Genomic DNA, 21,376 nt, shown 5'->3' with positions numbered 1-21,376 from the left:
CCCGCCGCGGTGTTGTGTTTGCAAGGGCTGCGCTTCGGAACGAAGGACCAACGACCCTCTCGATGTTCCATTCCTCCTTCTCCCCCCTCACCGTCTGCACCGGCCAGCCGTGTCTAGAGAGAGATGACTTCGGACCACGCCGATGAGCGGCCGCCAGCGCGCACCGCTCGAGTCGAGTTCTAATAAATATATTTTTTTTTTGCGTTCGCAAACGCATTGTTTTTTCAAGCCGACCGCGTACATAACATTTTCTAAAAAAATAGAAAGCCTCCCCATCCCCGATCCACAACCTTGCGTAAATCCATACAGTTGGTGCATCGACAAATGCGTGCGTCATCTTTCCCCTCCCGTTTCCACCTATGATCGAACAAAGAATGGTCGTTCGATCTTTTACATTTACTTCAAAATATTATATATTGTTGCGTGATGACTGATCAATAATGTCGAAGAGGCGGAGTTCCGAGCTTCTCTGCAGTTCTGGCCAACTTTGGTTATAGGTTACACTGTGTATGTTCAAGCTAGCTAGCTGAAAATTATCTGACTAAAAATATACATGTTTTTATTTGTAAGTTAATTGTAGCTTTTCGGGTATGTTTATGAAAACTCTCAACATCGGCCCAGGAAACAAAATTTTTCCAATTTGCAGGCCTTTATTTCAGAAAAGGTTCATAGTAGAGCAGCATAAAATTTCACAATATGTTATCAGCATAAATATCAGCAAACAGCTAAAGCTTATATTTATATGACATTTGAATACAGAGCTACGATCGCGCTAATTTACAGAAGACAGCGAACATTGAAAATTTCTTAGGAAAATTTAAAACAAAACAGTTTTAACATTGTTTAAACTTTTTCCACCTATTCTACACTACCTCAGCTTTCAAAATCATTAAAAACACCTTGAGGAACATTGAAAATTTTTTAGGAAAATTAAAAAAAAAACAGTTTTTAGCCTTGTTTAAACTTTTTCCACCTATTCTACACTACCTCAGCTTTCAAAATCATTAAAAACACCTTGAATAATTTTGTTGCCCTAGTAATTATGGCCACTTCGATAAGGCCCTTGTCCAATTATAGCGCACCGCGCAGATCTGAAGATTGTACGGAATTCGTGAATCTTTCAAGGTTTTTAAATTGTGGCATATTATTGTAACAGGGAGAAATATATTTACAAAAGGGAATTAAAGATATATACATTGAGAAACAGCCAAGGAGCCAGGCAATGAGGGCCCCCAGTTCGACGGACTTCTTTTTCTTGAATCTTCCACAAACGAGCGCGCCACTTCGTCCTCATCATCCTCCAGCTGTAACAATATTTCTTCGGCCATTTTTTGTATCGATTTTGCAAATTGACGGTGACAGGATAGCCACAGCAATGAATGATTCAGAATCAGTTTTGTACGCGTCGAGTTTCGGATGCGCTGTGGCATCAGGCGACACACAGGCGTTTTTCACAGTCACCTTCACCTTAACGCGGAATAGACAAAAAGACGATAACGTTCAATGAGCAAGCAACGTATTCCAAATAATTTTAGTAGAATAAAAAAATTGTAAAGGGCATGGAAAACTGCCGCATTAAAACACAGTGTTTTTGGGCTGCATTCGTTTTTTCGAATGACTCGACAGCGCACATTATTTTCATTCCTGTACAGTTTCTTCCATGCAGCCCCGGCTAGCGTGCCTGCATGAAGTGTGAACAGCAGATTCAACGCGCGGCAAAAGACCCACTTCAGGCCGTCTGGATGCCGTCAGTTGATAGAGGCACGAGCATCCAGTTACCAAGAGTTTTTTTTTTCTTTTTTTTTAGCATTCGATACCTTGCTTTGCCACTGCAGCACCACATTCATGCTTTCCACCGATCGCTTCTGGCGCATCAGTTTCTCATGCGGCAGAGGCTGTCGCCCGCGCTGGTGAAGCGGGCTCCCCGACAGTGGTCACATCTCATTTACTTCACCCCGTGTTATTGGCATCTGGTTGCGGTGCGAAAAACAGGCGGATAGAATAGTGAAGCTCCAGTGCAGATGCATTGAACTGCTACAAGAAAGTTACTATAAGACCTTTATACCTAGTGGCACGGGCAGAGGCATATTATTTGCTATTAGTTTTGGGTAGTCTCACTATAATATCTGTATCGAAGTCTCTCGGTCTGAAGGCGCAAAAACGAGCTCTCACTGCTCCGCCTCTTAAAACGAACGTCTGGGGTGAGCATACCCCCGCGCTCATGGCCGCTCCAGTAATCTCAACATTAACGTCCTCATTTCCGTCGACATCTTATCCCTACTGTTGGACATATTTTCAGAACCTGAAATCCAATCCTGCTTGCATTTTATTCGCTTATTGGCCAAGAAGTCAGACCTACAGCAATTGCAAATTCCTGTTTAAGGGTCTTATTGGACTGGTCGCAACTACTAGGGCATCAAAATTGTGCAATATGTTTCTATTCATATTGAAAGTTGATGTAGAGAAGAATACGTGAACAAAGATTAAAAAGATATCAAAAACGTTTTTTTTTTTATTGTCCTCAGAAATTTTCATTGTAATGGTGAAGGGTTTTAAACGTCTGTGGGCTGCCCTATGCCACAGCGCATCAGTAACTCTACGCATACAAAACTGACTCCGAATCGTTCATTGCTGTGTCTGTCACAGCTAGTTTGCAACATCGAGACAAAAAATGACAGAGGATGATGAGGACGAAGTGGCGCGCTCGTTTGTGGAAGATTAAGAAAAAGAAGTGCGTCGAACTCATTGCCTGGCTTCTTGGCTCCTTGGCTGAATACAAGTACCCTCGCACTTGTATTCAGAACTCGAGCGTAACCACTGAGCCATCACGCCTTCTACGCATCAGATTCGGATATCAATTTTGCAAGCATGTCGCAGAATCCTTGTGGATTGTGGACGAATGTTCTACTTATGATGGGTCCCGAAAGCGATAGCGCGCATGCATAGGCTGAATTTCTCGCCTTTCTTTCTAAGGCTCAATAGGACTCACTCTGGAAGCGACGGACCAACTGAGCATAGGCATTGAAAAACAGTTGGGCAGAGGCAATTTACCAGACTTTTCTGGTCACAGGCCGACGACAACTACCTTCCTTTTGAGACGTGTGTTAGCGAAGTATGCACACCCGCGAGAAAAAGTGGAGAGGCCACACGCTTTGACAAGTCTGCACGTCCGCTTTTTTTGACGGTGAAGCGGATATTTCTGTTTAAGGTACTCTCCTAAATGTACTTGCCATCTCGCCCAAACAATTTTGTCTGCCGCATCGTTTTGTATTAAAAGAAAAAAGCAATTGTAGCGGTTAACGTGGTCTCTCCACTTTAGCTCGAAGCTGCACGTGTTGGTTCAATGCTGCGTACTAAAGCTGGAACGTGAAGGCGAAGAAGGTTCTATCAGCCTCTCTCACTTCCCTGCCGTTCACCGGTGGTCTGCGCAAAGCGTGCGCAAGCCAACAGCACATGTGAGACGCGCCAGCACAGTCAGTGGGAAACAGGCGGAGGTAGATGTTTACTCTGCGGGCGCGTTGAAGCCAAATTACAGGCGCCGAGGAGTTCATCGTAGTGGCCTCTTTAACATGGAGTGACATCGAACGGGCGCCTTTTGCCAAGCATCCTTTGCGCAGCGGTCGTCTTAACCATTGAACCACCATGACGAGCACATGGTGAAATAAGAGCCCCGTGCGAATAAGATGCTCGCATGTGCCGGTATTTGTGTCCAGAGGGACGATGCGGTGCGTGCTCTTCCTTTCGCACGGACCCTGCGGAACGTAAGCTGCCCGGCCATCCCACTCGTGCACTCTTGCCAAACAATATCTCGTCCTCACCCAAAAACAGGTTATTTTTACTCCATAATAAGGGAGCATTCTATTTCCTCTCTATTAAAACGGAGGTATTTGAGAGTAAGAGGGAGCAAAATTTCCCTTCTCATTTTTGTGTTTTAGGCGTGTGGAGAGCGTTGTTTTACAACCCTTTGAGAGTTTTTACGAGCAGCATGGGGATTATTTATTGTTGATTTGGGGTTGTTACAGCTACTGTAGGGTGTATTTGTTCACTATTATCAAGTTTGCGGTAGGATGGAGCCTTGCATAGGTGTTTAGAAGCTTTTCCTGCCGCGTGTATGATGTATTCGTCTTATTTCAGGGCTTGCGCGAAAAAAACAACTCACAACTCGCTGCTTGAGAGGAAGAGCATGAATTTCAATGTGAAATACCACGTCACTGCTTCAAACACGCAAGTAGAACGATACGTATACGAACTATTCAATGTTTTTCTCACCCAACTTTTCCGCTTGAGGCGACGACCATGACAAATCAAGAAATGTGTTTTCTCTCTCTCACCTCATATATATCAATACTGGTCATCCTACTGCAGTCTACCTATTGCAATTGAGCAATGAATGCATTAAACAGATTTAAATTGTATTGTTAGTGCCGAAAAAAGGAGGAAAAAAATCGCGCCTAAAATAATGCAGCTTTGAAATAACGTGCCCACGTATGATGCACAAAACGTAGCAATTTGAAACGATAGACAACTACAGTAAAAGGAAAATAGATTCGACCTGCAATAAAGAAGATACAGCAAGGAATGCCTGCAATCTGGCTCATTTCTTCTCTAAGCCTGGCACACAATGCATGAAAGGTCCCAGTCACCACGAATGTTTTGCAATGGTAGAAACGCTTGCATTCCTGCGTTTCCTTTAGACAGGAGTTGAAACATTACGGAGTTTTAATTATCACGCCCGAGGTTTCGCTCTCATCGTTCAGTATAAAGGAAAGGTTGATTATTATGGAGTCAATATATGATTTATCCTGTAACTGTGGTCGAAATGACTTTTCGTAAAAAAATAACCGTTTTTGTCAGTACAGTTTTGGAGTGTGCTTTGTGCTAGTAAAGCGCAATAAAATTTTAGCAGCCACTATAAAACTAATTTTCATTCATAACAAAATTTTTAGGACCCTGAAATGCTTGTGTCATGCCGTAACTTCAGTGTACGTCTTTGTTCACATCAAATTTATAGGAAATCGAAAGCATTTGCATTTTTCTGAACGTAATTCTTGATTGCGTCACCACTTCTTTTACTTTCAGGAAACGATTTACATTTCATTACAAATCTGTCTATGTCACAAAGTATTTGGTAACCGATCGTTATTCACTTTTATACAATAGCTTTGCCACGCGTGCAATATAGCCGGCTAGAACCCAAATTTTCAGTTAATACCCCACAGAAATCTTTCTTGACGTAAAGTGCCCGCTGCTAAAGCTTTTCTTGTTAGCTACATAAAATTAGGGGAAACTTAAGCTCTGCCGTGAAACGTATCACGCAATAACGGTCCACACGCACGAACAATATTGTTTCGCTTTTAACATTTCTGCTTTTTTTAATCTTTTCTTTCATTATACACCAATACTTATCAGCTAACATTTGCTCTCCATTATTAGCAGTTTTACGTGTTTGGATGCATTTGTAATTATTTTTATTATTTCAATTGCTTAATTCATTTGTTACACAAACTAAACTTTCTTAATTAGCATCATCAAGCATTGGATTTTCATTCTGAGCATTTTGGCACCTTTGAAGCCCCTTGTGCCAAATTTTCATTTTAATTCATCGAATAATCCATCAATTGCAATGATTTTAATAACTCGTCATCGCCTATCACACATCGCATAACCATAAATTACCATGACAAATTTTTTTCTACGTCGCCGCAGACTATTTCCGTCAGGCGGTGCCGACTACTACCGATACTACGCCGCGGATTTTCGACCGAATGAGCTGTATAAGCTATCCCTTAAAAGCTAATCACCACACCGAACTATCAGCACAAAAAGTTCGATGTCTTTATCTTTGCTTTCAATCCGGAGCGTTACACGCCGATGAAAAAGGAAACTATGCAACATGGACAATCGCTACACGGATAAACGCCTGTCTGTGTTGCATCTTTCCTTTGCTCCTGTCTGTTGGCCCGGAGGATCTAAAACTATGAATAACCAAGCAGCCCGATCAGCCGCCTTAATTCGGTCTTTGGCTAGTTTGCTGCAGTAAAGTAGAAAGTTGGGCGAGTTGGTACAGAGACATGCTTGAAATAACGCACTGCGTTACAAAAGACGAAGACTAAACACGCAATGAACAGTACAAGAGCGCTCCTCCTGTTCATTACGTGTTTAGTCTTCGTCTTTGGTAGCGCAGTGCGTTATTTCAATCAGTTTGCTATAGACCAACACCGTGTTTACAAACAAAGGGGGTGCTCGCGGGCGCTGCCGCAGACTGGGTGAAAAATAGGCTTAGAAGCCATAGGAATACATGAGCGCCAATATTTTCAATTCATTTTTTGATTTCACAGCCTGCCTATGTTGTCGCCTTTGGGTGCAGTGAAGCTATGAACAGCATAGCTCAGATTGTAGAAACATAAAACCTCATTTGAACGAACTATTTTTAAATCAACGTGAAACGCACGGGGTTATCAGTCAGGACGCTGACTCGTATAGAAACATATGTAGGCAAAATTTACCCATATATATTTACCGTTTCACAGAGCACCAATGGGGGCGACCGGTTGCTAAAGTTAGCGAGCTCCTTGTAGAAGACAGTGACAAAGTATATGTACGTAATTTTGAATAATGGCATGTTTTAAAAGTTGAGAAGCCAGATATATTCGCTAGGCGTTTCTCAAGCAGTCCTACATGCTGCCGGAAGCATGAACACTGTCATTCAACCTACATAGTTTATTTCTCAAATAACATAGCAAGGAAACGAAAGAGAATGGAGCCCTGTAGCACTGCATACGGCGGCGCAGACGATATGCTTGATTTGAGCTCAGATGGGCCCTTCGTCAACGAGCGCCATCTGTGTGTGTAAATATTGTGTGTATTATCTGGTACGGTGTGCTGTTCGTTATTGTCTTGTGTGAGGACTTTCTTTATTTTTTAGTTTACTGGTTTATTTTTCTGTTCAGCCGAGTAATATGCCGAGTAACATAACCCTTACTTACCAAGTGCTGTTTTTTCAGGTTGTATCCTACTACACCGACCCTACATAAACAACTTTTTACTCCACTTCGCTACAGTTGTAGTATTCGGCCCACTTAACTACAGTTCATAACTGGAGTAAAAGCACATGATTCCTCCATATTTTCTCCATTATTCACTGAATGGACTAAAATAAAGGACTGTCTTCATTTTAACTCCATATTGACGGAGTAATGTTTCCGCACATGGAGTCAAAGGGGTGGCATCAACCATTTAAACTCCCTTTTGGATTGATTTAGTATAGAGCGAGCGGAAATCTACCCCAACGGCCAGAGATTATCGGCGGTATGTGTGTTAGGCTCATGTAAGAAGAGCAGCGGATGCAGCCAAAGCCATGGGACCGCAGGTGTCTGGCCAAAGTGCACGTGACTACGGCCGTGGGCTGAGCACTGTGAAATGTGTGAAGTCGTTCCGTACAGCTCTAGAGGTTCCAGGGGAACTGTGCTGGAGGCTATTGGCCCCGCCCCCAGGCGCCCCCAGGCGCCAACTTGGCTCTTATTAGCGTGGCTGGTTGGGCTATGTTTAGCGAGGCTTTTTAGTGAAGTGTCGGGGGGGTATTTTGAGAAGAAGAGACCAGATGCAATTAACACGTTGTAACCCTGTTCGTCTGTACTCTGAGTATATCTCAAAGTGCCCGGCAGGCAGACCGCAAAAGAAAGCCGGTCTGCGCGTCAGGTGAGGGGAGAACCCTTTAGAAGGCCTAGCAGCTGAGCAGACCGTCTACTCTCTGGAAGGCGGGTGACAGCGCGCACAGTGGCTTCGAAACTCAGCTGCTTCCATATGGACTAGTTCATTCTAAGCGTGGGGGGCACTGCAGGGTTGGCAAAAGGGCTGGACCGCAAGTGTGGCTTCGAAGACAAACCAAACACTTCAGGTCAAAGCGAAAAGGTCCATGTGTTAGGCGATTCCATCGATTGCTCTTAATCTCAAGGAGATATAATATTTATGCATATATGCACGTGCGGAATGTAGGCAATGCGTCACCTCGATAATCCAAATCAAGTTTTATTCTTTACCACAAAGTACAATGATGGAACCGCCGCAAAAACCTGCTGCTACCAGCAGCTTGACGACACGACTACCAAAACTCATGACAGCAGCAGAGGCAAAATAAGGAAAACCTCATCCCCCAAATAACCAAGGAGCGTTACAAATTTACTTTCTTACGATACACTGTCACAAGGAGGAAACGGGATTGGTAGGATGAAGCATCATGCTCATCTCACATTTCACATTGTTACAAAATATAGATCCCAAGAACACATGTTTCAAACATTTTTTTTATATAGCTTGGTAACATGGACGGACTGATAGCATAATTTGTGAGGAGAACTGGCAGATTAAAGGGTAATGACCGAATGGCTTAGTTGTTCGATGGGATTGGTAATAGAACGCATCAGGATTACGTGTGTTATATTAGTCAACAGTTTGATTTAATATGTGTCGTTGTAGAAACGATTGGTGTTTTTTAGAGCTTAGTTGAGTTTAGTTTATGGGGTTTAGCATCCCAAAACGACTCAGGCTATGAGCGATGTTATAGTGGGGCTCGAGGAATTTCAACCACCTGAAGTTCTTACGTACATTGACATCGCACAGCATCTTGTTTTTCGCTTCCTTCGAAAAGCATCCACTGCGGCCGATTCGATCCCGCATCTTTGGGCACAGGAGCCGTGCACCACCACGGCTGGGCTGTTTGTTACTGCTGTTGTGTAACGATTGATATAAATGCACAAACCCTAATGATTGCAAATCATTCAAAGTGTTCTGTGCGGGAAGCATACTTTATGCATTGCTTTGTATTGAATAATAATGTATTCCACAAAAATGAGGCAGAGAATCAAAGTGAATTTGCCGTAATTAGTTCTAGGCTTCTGTAGTAAAAAATTGTTTTGGCATGAGAAGCAGTGGAACTTCGTCGAGAAAATTGAGTGCTAATATTTATCGGAAGTGATCCATTCAGGAAATTACACATGAGGATGCCAAGCAGAATAATAAGACTCCTAGGATGTTATGAGCCTGCAGTAAGGGCTTAGCAGTGCACAAGTAAGTATTGGATATAATAATGCGTATGACTTGAGCTTGTATGTGTTGTAGCGGTGCTGTGTGTCTTTTATGTGTTTCCGCAAGACGAAATACAATAGTTAAAATGACTATAGATGAAAGCAGAGAAGAGTGAATGAACATGTGTAAATAAAGTAATTTCCCGCTTTACTGAGCACCCTTATGTCATATGCTTTTTTTTTGTTGTAAGGCGGATTATAGGCCAGTTCAATTTTAAGAGAGAGTCAATATCTATTCCAACAAATATCGCATGATCAGTAAACAATAGTATATATGAGAGTCAAGGGCAATATGTAGAAGTGCAGGAATAGCCATGTGAAGAGATGATAAAATGACAAAACTAGATTTAGAGGCTATTTATAGTGTTATCAAGAAGCGTACTCTCTCTCTCTCTCTCTCTCTTTCAAAGGTAACGAGGTAGCTGTAACGGCTTCAAAAGCGGCGTCGCAGCCGTAGCACTGTGCGGTTACCAGCTGTCCCCATTGAAAAAATCTTATCCTGCGAGTGATAACAATTAAATTTCCTGGCGGAATACCAACTGTGCCAGGCTGGATACCTGCTTGTAAGAAACGGTGCTGCGGCTGTTTCCTATAGCTGTAATAGATTTGCTGCGATTTATTTAGATGAACTCTTTATTGGTCCCAGTAGAAAGCAAGTTAGATTCCACCTTCGTAGAGCCTGTTGAAAAGTTATCCCCTCGAATTACCGTTCAAATGAAGCCATGTGATGAGTGCCAATATCACGCAAGCAGATTAAATCATTTAACATTGCAAAGTGCAATCAACCTGATTAGGCTTAAAAAATATTTTTTTTTTTTTCTGGAATATTCCCATCACGCAGCGCCAGCCTCTTAGTCAAAGCTGTTTCTCCCACTTGGCGGACAATGGAAGCCTCGAGCAGAAGCGGCTTCATTAATTAGCTGGGCGGCTCGCCCAAACGATGTTCCCGCAATGGGAGCAGCGAAGGCTCCTTGGGGAAACGAAACACCAGAGGGGAGCGAAAATGTGTCCCTCTTGAAAGAAACGGCAGCGCATCCGGGTTTCACCCATTTGCACGCTTACGAATCGCGCTAATGCGGCTACGTTTTCTTTCATTGCTGGAAACATGTGCTCATTTCCATCTTCTTACTTCGTCCTGTCTCTGGGTGGGAGCCGATTATTTATTTTTCTCGTACAAGTTTTGTTAAGAGACAGTACAATTTTTTATAGAGCTATAATTTCTTGTTAGAAATTTCCAAGTGCCTGTTACCATCGCTGTTTTTGCAATTAATATTTCTTTATATATATAGAATATATAGTTAAAAGTGCTTGTTTACAACAAGTAATGTTTAAGTGAAGGCATGCTTCATACTGATTATTACGACTCGACGTTTTGACCAGAAGCTTGCCTTTATCAGGAGTGAAAATGTAAACGATTGGGGTAAGTTCTCAAGGGCAGAAAAGAAACAGGTGGTGGAGAGGGCGAAAGAGGATTTAGCAGCTGGGAAGTACAGTGATATTGTGGTGGTGGTTGGGGTAAATAGCAAAACATAAAAAAGCAGGTGCAGGTTGGCTGTGGGATGGGAAAAAAGAGGGAATAGAAGGAAGGAAGCAGGATAATAGGTACGATCTCAAGCTACGAAAGCAGGAGTTATTTGGCCTTCTTTGTGTGTATGGTGGGGAGACACATTCCTTCAGGCTACTGGTTAACACTGGTAGACGCCCGCAAGAATGAAGCTTGACTTGGATATTTGGGTGAGTTGTAATTGTGGAAGTTAGGGTTGGAAGGCAGTCTTTTGAGCGAGGAATTTAGGGGGTGTCTGAACTTTGGAGTGGAGAAGGAATAACAGGGCTCTGATTTATACCGGCCTGTATTGCATTAAATTTAAAAATGAAGTACGATTCTCGTTGTTTCCGTTCGCGGTTGCTGTGGAAGCCGCTCTGGAGCAGAATAACTTTGAGATTGTCGAATACGTGACTTTTTCGTTGACAGAGGAAGATGGGGGAGAGATCAGTGTGTGCGCGATGGTGGTTGAACCGAATTCGGAAGGGGTTCTCGGTTTGCCCTACGTACTGCATTTGACACTCACCACACTCGAGTACCTGGAATCACAATTCCGATTTCCGCGAATGGAGTGTTTGAGTGTGTGCTCTTTGCCGTCATTGTTGTCTGCACATGTTTACAAACTTGACATCGATTCTTTCCACACGACGAGCAACCCATGGGACTTGTTTTATCGACATTAGAGTGGACTACACAGTTTTGTAAATTTTTGGTCGTCTGTACGTAACCCGCGGAACCACAGCAAAAAATTTGGAGAGGCGATCACTCTGTTCGATGATGTTAGTGTTGATGTTCGGAAGGTTGTTCGTGAAGATTAGATTTGGGCGGCATTTATTTTGTGCTGCCGGCGGGTCTTCCCCAAAGGTTTCATCGTGATTAATTCCGCTTTTCGAGTGGCATCATAAATAATAAGGGGCGGATAGTGCTGGTGTTTCAGAACCATCCACATGCGGTTGGAAGTTTCCGTACAATCTTCAGAGCGTGAGCAGATTCGTTTGAATCTTATTGCCTTAGAGTAAGGAATTGAAGCTTTGCAGTATTGATGTATTGATGTATAAGGAATTGATGTTTTCAATAGCTGCCACCCGCGCCATTGCGAAACATCAATAACTAGGCCAGCAGTGTGCGTAATACGGGTTCACGTTTAGAGTACTACGAATGGGCCAATAATGGAGGTTCTTCATGCACGCAGGAGAGCAGTCTCATCATACCCGTTAAAAAAAATATTAGCCGAAAGGTACGATAAGCGGTGATGTAAAAATTTAGCGCAGCTGTCCATGCATTCTAGTTTTGCAATATGCGAAGGTTGAGAATCTGAGAGATGTCTCTATACTTTTAAACCTACTCGTCCTTCAAATGTTACTCAATCCTTCCCTATAGCTTCTGAAAAGAGGCGCTTTCGTTAAACCTGCCACCGCCGTGTCTCGGCCACCTTGCAAGTAGCAGCGCGTGGGCGATGCGCAACTCACCTGCACCAGCATATTTCACCACGGATATTTTGCCAATTTCTTAACTCTTTAAGCCTTTAAGGGCGCGTTAATTGCTCCCGTCAGTGGCTTCTCTTTCACAGTTATGTTCCTGATCAAGGGCAGTCGCTAAAGCACTATTCTCTTGTACCCCCTATTACAGCATAAGTGATTTCAAAGCACGCAGCACACAGTCGTAAGATTACAACGTATGATGGAAGACCAGCCGACACAGTTATATAACGCCCCTCTTCCTGCGAAATTCCTGCGTGGCATAGAGGTCGCATATCTGATTGGTGTCCGAGGTTCGATTCTCATGTCACCTTCTCATCTGAAAGCGAACTACTTGGCAGGGAAACATCGGAATGCGATATTACCTAAATGCCTGGAATCCACGGGACCTACAAAACTGGCACATGTCAGAGGCATACCAACGCCCACCGCTCCACCGCGGTAGCGCCTTCTATTTTCCTTCCCTGCTATGCAACCTACGCTTTTATCCTGAACTGTTTTGCGAGCCAGAGGTCTTGCCTATCCACCTCAGTATCAAACCACTGTAGCATTCACCCCTGGCTGCCCGTAAGCTGCGCCTTTATGCGCAGAACGCGGTAACAGGTCCCTCGGGATACCAACGCTTGCATTCGCCAGGCTGTCTGTTTGTGCTCCTCCGGAGGAAGTAAAATACTGCGCCCCAGGTTTTCACGTGCCAAATGTGGTCCCCTGCCACCAGATTCCACCGAGGCCGCTGAATCCAGCAACGTAAGAGCTGCAAAAGTCACTGATTGGTTCACAACAACTCGCACAGCTTTATATCGGGTGCGTATACATCAGGAGGTAGCTGACAATTAGTGATTGCTCGTTACGTACAAGCTATTTACTAAGTTTAACGCTAATAGAATCAGGCTTAGACTTAAATAATTATCAGGTAGGTTTTCGGAAAGGGTATTTGATCATATCCATATTATCAACCAGGTGTTATTAAAATGCTTGGAATATAACCCGCCGCGCTATACATAGTATCCATTGATTACGACAAAGCACTTGACTCGGTCGAAACCTGAGCAGTCATGAACGCATTGCGAATTAAATGTGCAGATATGTGAAAGCGCGGAACTTAAAGAAGGCAATAAAATTTCAATAAGGAAGGCCAACGAGTCTCTGCAGTAATATTTACGTCTTGCTTAAAGGAAGCATTGGGAGAAATTAGGTATAATGGAGAATACCTCTGAGATTCGACCTTGCTGAATAGACGCAATTATTAATTACATAGACGCGGTAGGCCTTCAATATGCAGAAGACTAAAGTAATGTTCACCAGCCTCAGAATGCCGCCGGTTGCGATGATAAGCCAGGCGCTGAAAGTGGTAAGGGAATAGGTTTCAACATAGAGGCTGTTTATGGGAGGGGTTCTATATGCACCAGATGCGAGACGCAAACCCAGGTTGTGCACAGGGTCCAGTCGTTTTAGGTATGACGCTCTTGCAAACCCATACACTACATAACCATAATCCAAACACAGTACAAAAGAGTGATAAATGCTCAAAAGGCATGTCCTATCGGACCCCCAGTGTTTTCTTGAAAGGACCTTGAGTATATTTAGGGATTTGGTAGCTTTCGTTTTAAGAGTATTGATGTGGTACAAAAAAGTGGGTTTTCTGCCAAAAGTTATCCCCAGAAATTTGTGCTCATTTTTAACTGGTAATTTGGTGTGGTTCAGGTGCAAAGTGGGGTCACTTTGTATTCCACTTCGGAGTGAAAACATAACTGCCACTGTTTTCTGTGGAGAAAGCATATATATATATATATATATATATATATATATATATATATATATATATATATATATATATATATATATATATATATATATATATATATATATATATATATATATATATATATATATATATATATATATATATATATATATGCCCTGCGTCACTGAATGTTGAAGAAGAGGACGATCAATAGTAGTGACGCGAAAGGAAGACGAAGCTGGAGCAATGGTAGCTGTTACTACGAGAAGGTTGGCACCTACCCGAACATTCATTTAAGTTATCAGCCGTTGCATTCTCGAGCTAACCTTCTTGCTACGTGTCATCTTGGTGGAGGTGCGGGGTGGAGCTGGTGTCTATAGAAAAGGAGTGGGTGCCGAAGTTCCCTATGAGTTTCCTCTACATTCGACCCACATACATAGGTATTGAGCCCTCACTAGGAGTGGCGCGGTCCAACACGGCGCTGCTGTTCATCATCCTGAGTCCTGTAGGGCCCTACTTCCGCACAGGCATCAAGCCAGTGTCGCTTCTTGCTGACCCCAAATACGTCAGAGCATGGCCTGGAGGTACAGGAGACAAGAAGCTTGGCTGCAATTACGCCCCAACGCTGATGGTGCAGAACGAGGCTGAAAAGTTGAATATTAAGCAAGTGCTGTGGCTGTTTGGAGAAGATAAACAGGTGACTGAAGTGGGAGCCATGAATGTCATGGTGCTTCTCAAGAACAGAGGTGGAGGAACCACCACTGTCAGGTATCAATCTGCCTGGAGTCACCCGTCAAAGTGTACTTAACCTCACAATATTGTGCATGTAGCGAATAACAGCGCTTGTATTCCAGTTCTGAACTTCAGCTCTTTTGTGTAAGTTCTTCCTAAGGGCATTTCTCTCGCCGACCTGACCCCATTGTCGGAGTTTATTGTGGCTGCTCTTTTACGTGACCCTATTGCCGCAGTGCCGACACGACCTACACCGTTCCCACCTCAGGAGGTCCGTATATCCGGCATGGTTGCTCCTGACTTGCGCCCTGATCATGCTAAAGCCCTTACGACCCTACTGACATCGTACAGTGATATTTTTGATTTTGATGACCGACCCTTGGGTGAAACGACCCTCGTTACACATCGCATCGATACCGGAGACGCCAGCCCAATTCACAGACGACCTTACCGAGTCGCCATTTCTCAACGTCGCCTCATACAAGATGAAGTCGACAGGATGTTGGCAAGGAACATTATAGAGCCTTCCAGCAGTCCTTGGGCATCACCTGCCGTGCTTGTTAAAAAGAAGGACAATACCTGGAGGTTCTGCGTTGATTACCGACATCTCAACAAAATTACAAAGAAGGACGTTTACCCGCTCCCCAGGATAGATGATACCCTTGACTGCTTGCACGGTGCGAGCTATTTTTCTTCGATTGATCTTCGTTCTGGTTATTGGCAGATCGCTGTTGACGAACGGGACCGAGAGAAGACCACTTTCGTCCCGTCCGATGGCCTGTACCAATTCAAGGTGATGCCTTTTGGTCTGTGTAATGCACCCGCAACATTCGAGCGCATGATGTACTCTTTTTTTGCGCGGTTTCAAATGGACGACGTGTTTATGGTATCTCGATGACGTTATTGTCTTTTCCTCGACCTTCGTGAGCCATCTCCATCGCCTTGAGGCTATTCTTGGAGTCTTCCGAAGAGCTGGCCTTCAGCTTAACTGGAAGAAGTGTAGCTTCGGCCGACATGAACTCAAGGTGCTCGGTCACGTGGTCGACGCACGTGGCGTTCAACCTGACCCAGACAAAATACGTGCTGTAAGCGCATTTCCTACACCCCGCTGTACCTGTGACATGCGTAGTTTTATAGGCCTTTGCTCCTATTTTCGGCGGTTTCTCCCCAACTTTGTGGAGACGGCTCGTCCACTCACCAATCTTCTGAAGAACGACGCTTCAATTTGCTGGGACCAAGAACAATCTCAAGCATGTTCTGCGCTCATTGCGGCCCTCACCAACCCACCCATCCTCGCACACTTCAATCCCTCAGCACCAACGGAGGTACGCACCGACGCCAGTGGTCACGGTATTGGTGCCATTCTTGCCCAACAGCAGATGGGTCACACTCGCGTCATTGCTTATGCCAGTCGCCTCCTTTCTGCGGCTGAGAGGAATTACTCGATCACAGAACGTGAGTGCCTAGCCCTCGTGTGGGCCATTACAAAGTTTCGCCCTTACTTGTTTAGCCGCCCGTTCTTCGTCATCACCGACCACCACGCCTTATGTTGGCTTTCTACGCTGAAGGACCCTACTGGTCGCCAGGGGCGTTGGGCCCTCCACCTTCAGGAATACACTTCTTCTGTCGTTCACAAGTCCGGCCGGTTGTACGCTGACGCCGACTGCCTCTCCCGCAACCCGTTAGACCCACCACCCACAAGCGAGTGTGACGATGACACATGTGTGTTGGCCATCTCTGACCTTTTAAACATTCGCCATAAACAGCCCTTAGATACCAAGCTTAGCAGCATTATCAATCGCCTCAGCACTAATCACCTTGATGCTAACCTTGCTTTGTTCGTGATCCACAACGGCACCTTATATCGGCGGAATATGAGACCAGATGGAGCCGAGCTTCTGCTCGCAGTCCCCGAAAACCTGCGCGCCACCGTTCTACAGCAACTGCACGACGCGCCCACTGCGGGTCATCTTGGTATATCTCGCACGTACGACAGCGTCCGCCGCCGTTTCTTTTGGCCGGGCCTCTATCGCTCTATTCTTCGTTACGTGGCTTCTTGTTACCGGTGTCAGTGACGGAAGAAGCCATCGGTGGTGCCTGCTGGATACTTGGAGCCGATCGACATTCCAGTAGACCCGTTTTCCCGAGTTGGCCTTGATCTCCTCGGGCCTTTCCCACTCTCTTCGTCGGGGAATAAATGGATTGCGGTGGCCACGGGTTTTACTACGCGCTACGCTGTCACTCGAGCGATACCCACCAGCTGTGCAACTGACGTCGCTGCGTTTCTTCTCCACGACGTCATCCTGCTCCATGGTGCTCCACGCCAGCTGCTCACTGACCGTGGCCGTTGCTTTCTTGCTCGAGTAGTCGACGAAATTCTGTGGTTCTGCTCCATTAAGCACTATTTCACCACCGCTTACCATCCACAAACGAACGGCCTCACCGAACGCCTCAACCGCACGCTCACGGACATGTTGTCAATGTATGTATCGGATGATCACTGTGACTGGGATGTTACAATGCCGTTTGTAACGTTCGCATATAATTCCTCCCGTCACGACACGATGGGCTACTCACCCTTCTATCTTCTATACGGCCGCAACCCTCCCCTTCCGTTTGACGTCGTACTGCCTCCCACCGTTAATGCCAGCTTCTATGTACGTGACGCCATAGCTCGAGCTGACGCCGCCCGGGTTATCGCTCGCCGCCGACTAGCTTCCTCCCAAAATTCCCAGAAACGCCGCCATGATTCTCGTCATCGGGACGTCCACTACTCTCCGGGCTCTCTCGTCTTGCTCTGGACTCCCGCTCGTAGAGTTGGGCTGTGTTAGCTCTTTCCACGCTACGCAAGACCCTACCGTGTCTTACGGCCAGTCACTCCTGTGACATACGAGATCCCCCCTGTGCATCCGCCGCAACAGTCCGCTGCCACGTACCGATATCGTTCATGTCGCCCAAATGAAGCCGTACTGCACCTGAACTAGTTCGACAACGCGTACCGAGACTGTGCTTTTCGTGGGGGGGGGGGGGGGGTAAAATTACACATTTGCCCTGCGTCGCTGGATGTGGAAGAAGAGGACGATCAACAGTAGTGACGTGAAAGGAAGACGAAGCTGGAGCAACGGTAGCTGTTACTACGGGTTGGTGCCTACCCGAACATTCACTTACCCCCGAATGCAGAGATCTAACTTGAAACGCGCTTGGACTTGACTTGGGCAAATCAGCTTGAAGCATCAAGCCGACTTCAAAACGCCCAAGTTGGCCAGCGCGTTTCATAGACGCTCACGCCGACTTGCTTTGCCAAGTCAAGCACATGCTTCGTCAAGTCGAGGTCGTGCTTCGACTTGAGAACACATTGCTCGTCTGTGACCGAGATTAACAATAAATTTGTTTCCGTAACGCATGTTGCAGGCAAGAAAAGTATATAATTTGGTAAATATAAGCAGGCGCGTAAATAATTTGAGAGCTTTTTGCAGATAAACGCTTCCAACGGGCACTGTAGATCAGTGCTCTCTGCTTCTTTTGCACGAATCATGTTTTCGGTTGGCAACTTGCACGGCTGATCAGCTGCGCCAAACACGCCATGCATGCAGTCTTTTCGTCTTTTGCACCTGTTGAGTCAAGTCGCTTTCTAGTCCTTCGTTCCATCTGTCAAGGCAAGACGATGTCGCAACTGCCCCTGTCGCAACTGTCCGCGTCGTCGTTTGAAAACATGCCTTCGCCACGCAGGGCAGCGCCTCGTTTCTCTGCAGAAGAGAAAAGTTTATTAGCCGAGCTTGTAAACGAGCATATCAAATATTTGGAATGTAAGCAAACCGATGTGGCCTCCTTGGCGAAAAAAAAAAACGAGGTTTGGAAGGAGGTGGCGAAGATATTCAATTCGCACCACGGGGTTACCCGGCGGGACCACCTTCAGTTGAAGAAGTGCTGGGCTAACCTGAAGCAAAAATGGAAGGAGGGCACAGCAACGGAGAGGCGGGAGCGTCACAAGACCGGTAAGCGCTTTTTGCAAGCATGTTTTGTATTCATAGATAATTACGCTTTCCACAAAATTTACTGTTTGCTGCTTTCGTTATCTGCACGTGCCATGCTTTCCTGACCTCCACTGCCTGCTGTTTTCGAGTAGGCACGAAAACATCGCATACCAACACAACCTGATATATAACGCTCTGTCTCACACACACGCTACATTTACGTTTCTGCATGTGTCGGTAAAGTTGCCATACCTCGGCAAAACACTTACATATGCACGTTCATTTCTTAGAACAAGCCGCCCGGAACTGCTTGCCTGCTGCCCTTGTCATTATCGGCGAACTCTCGCTTTCGTGCAGCGCTTACAAATATCATTTTTACTCTGTTTCTAGCTTCCGCTTGTTCAGTCCGCCTTCGACTGTTCTTTTTTTTTTATCTTGGCATTCAGCCTGTTTGCCTTCGACCGTTTTTTTTTTTTTTCATTTTGCTTGATATGCACCGACCTGTTGTAGCCAACTGCGAATTTTGCAGTATTTTTTAGCGTTTTGAATACGCGTTATGATTTCTTTTTCTGTTCCCTTGTTTAATTTCTTGTATTGAAGTCCGAGTGTATCTTTTTGTATTTTTTGCACTCCCCTCTTCAACGCAAAACATGAGTAAAATAAATAATAAATAAATAATTTGTATGCGACTGGATTACGCAAATGGTTTCCAATCAACAGCAAGAGAAAGTGGCGGAAGGTAATTGAAAATAGAAATACTTTGTTGTTGAGCGTTCTCGTCACTCTGGACTGAAAGCAATATTATTTTCCAGGGGGAGGATCAGCACCTGCTGCTTTGGACCCTCTCATTGAGCGGGTGGGAGCAGTGGTGGGCCACATGGCCACCCGAATTCGCAACGAATTCGACAGTGACGCAGCACTGTACCAGCCCCCCGTCGACAGTTTGCCCGTCGTGAGGCTGCTTCAGCCTATGGTGGACGGTGCTGCTGATGAGGCAGACTTCGATTACACAGGTAGGTTATTTTGCATCAGTGTGTACTGGAGTGTCAAGAAAAATGTTCCTTTTCCTCTGCACTATTTTTAATATCACTGACGGCATGTACTTTGAGAGCCGACGCTGTGCCGAGTTTAGCAGCTGTGCAGAACAGAGCGAGTTGCTTCTCATCGGTAATGACACTGAATAAATGTTCACCAACGTGGAAGTTTGGCCTTTTTGGTACCTGTGAAAAATGCTGCCTTTGCACCTAGGCAAGGATGCATGAAGAACGGTATACATGCGAGAACATTCTTTTCATGTATAAGTACTGAGCATTGCATCAACGAAAGCCCGATCCCTATGCAGGAAGTTGGGTCACTGTTACAGGAATGTCGCAGTCTGGGGTGGTATTACATGACACTGGATCACTACTCAGTTGCTTTTTAATGCAGAAATGGAGCCATAGCCTTGTGTACATTTGGTGGAACTCTGGAGAAACAACATTGCACAGTAGCTTGTGTGTGGAGCTAAGAAATGAAAACGGTAGCGTTTCTTGACCTTAGGATTGCCTTGTTTTTCATATTTTGCCTTTTTGTCTGTTACAGACGAGTGGGAATCCAGTAACCTCATGGAACCTGGAGGCCACTGTGAACTAGCAGTGAGTGCAGCTAGTTCAGCTCCAGAACCAACTGTGGACGGCGACAGCAACTTGCCACCCGTTGTGCGACCTGATGCTTCCGTTGCCAGCACAGTTGATTCTGGAGCTGATGCCAGCTGTCCCACTGCCCCGGAAGCTGCTGCCTGTGGCAACAGAGCACGAAGAGGGCGGATGGCCCTTTTAGAGAAGTCATTGGGAGAAGAAAATGAAAAAAGAGCCAGTCTTCTCCAAGAGGAGCACACTGTCCGTTTTCAATTAATGGGCGAGGACCACCAAAGTGTGCTCAAACAGCGAGAACACAAGACCAAACTAGAAGAAAGGGAGTCCGCAGCCAGACTGCAGCTTTTGAAAGATGATCGCAACGACATGCTTGAAGAGAGGCGCAAGAAGAGGAAATTTGAAGAACAAATGCGTGAAATGGAACTGCAGCAGCGCCAACTCGACCTGCAAGAACGGCAGTAGAAAATCAAGTTTGAGGAGCAGCTGCAAGCAGTCGAATTGGAGAGACGCAAGCTTGAGGTGCAAATTCTGAAGCACAAGCTTCGTAAATTAGAAGATGACGAAAACTGATCTTTTCATTTTGTTTAATTTGATTTCTCAAAGAAACCTGGGCAATGAGGCACATCGAAGCAGAGAACTCCCAATATTTCCATAACCTGATGTTCTTTAACGGGCAGTGACTTTGCTACGTACACAGGTCTCCTGCTTTTAGTTTGCATCTTTTTGAACAACTTCCGGCTCAACCAAGTATTTCCATCACCACAGGCTCTTTAACGGGCAGTGACTTTGCTACGTAGACAGGTCTCCTTCTTTTAGTTTGCATCTTTTTGAACAACTTCTGGCTCAACCAAGTATTTCCATCACCAGAGGCTCTTTAACGGGCAGTGACTTTGCTACGTACACAAGTCTCCTGCTTTTAGTTTCCATCTTTTTGAACAACTTCCGGCTCAACCAAGTATTTCCATCACCACAGGCTCTTTAACGGGCAGTGACTTTGCTACGTACACAGGTCTCCTGCTTTTAGTTTCCATCTTTTTGAACAACTTCCGGCTCAACCAAGTATTTCCATCACCAGAGGCTCTTTAACGGGCAGTGACTTTGCTACGTACACAGGTCTCCTGCTTTTAGTTTGCATCTTTTTGAACAACTTTATTTCCATCACCAGAGGCTCTTTAACGGGCAGTGACT

Source organism: Amblyomma maculatum, chromosome 1 (genome assembly GCF_055883805.1).
Source record: "Amblyomma maculatum isolate TAMU_Amacu chromosome 1, ASM5588380v1, whole genome shotgun sequence".
Classification (NCBI taxonomy): domain Eukaryota; kingdom Metazoa; phylum Arthropoda; class Arachnida; order Ixodida; family Ixodidae; genus Amblyomma; species Amblyomma maculatum.
This window is presented reverse-complemented; position numbering follows the sequence as displayed.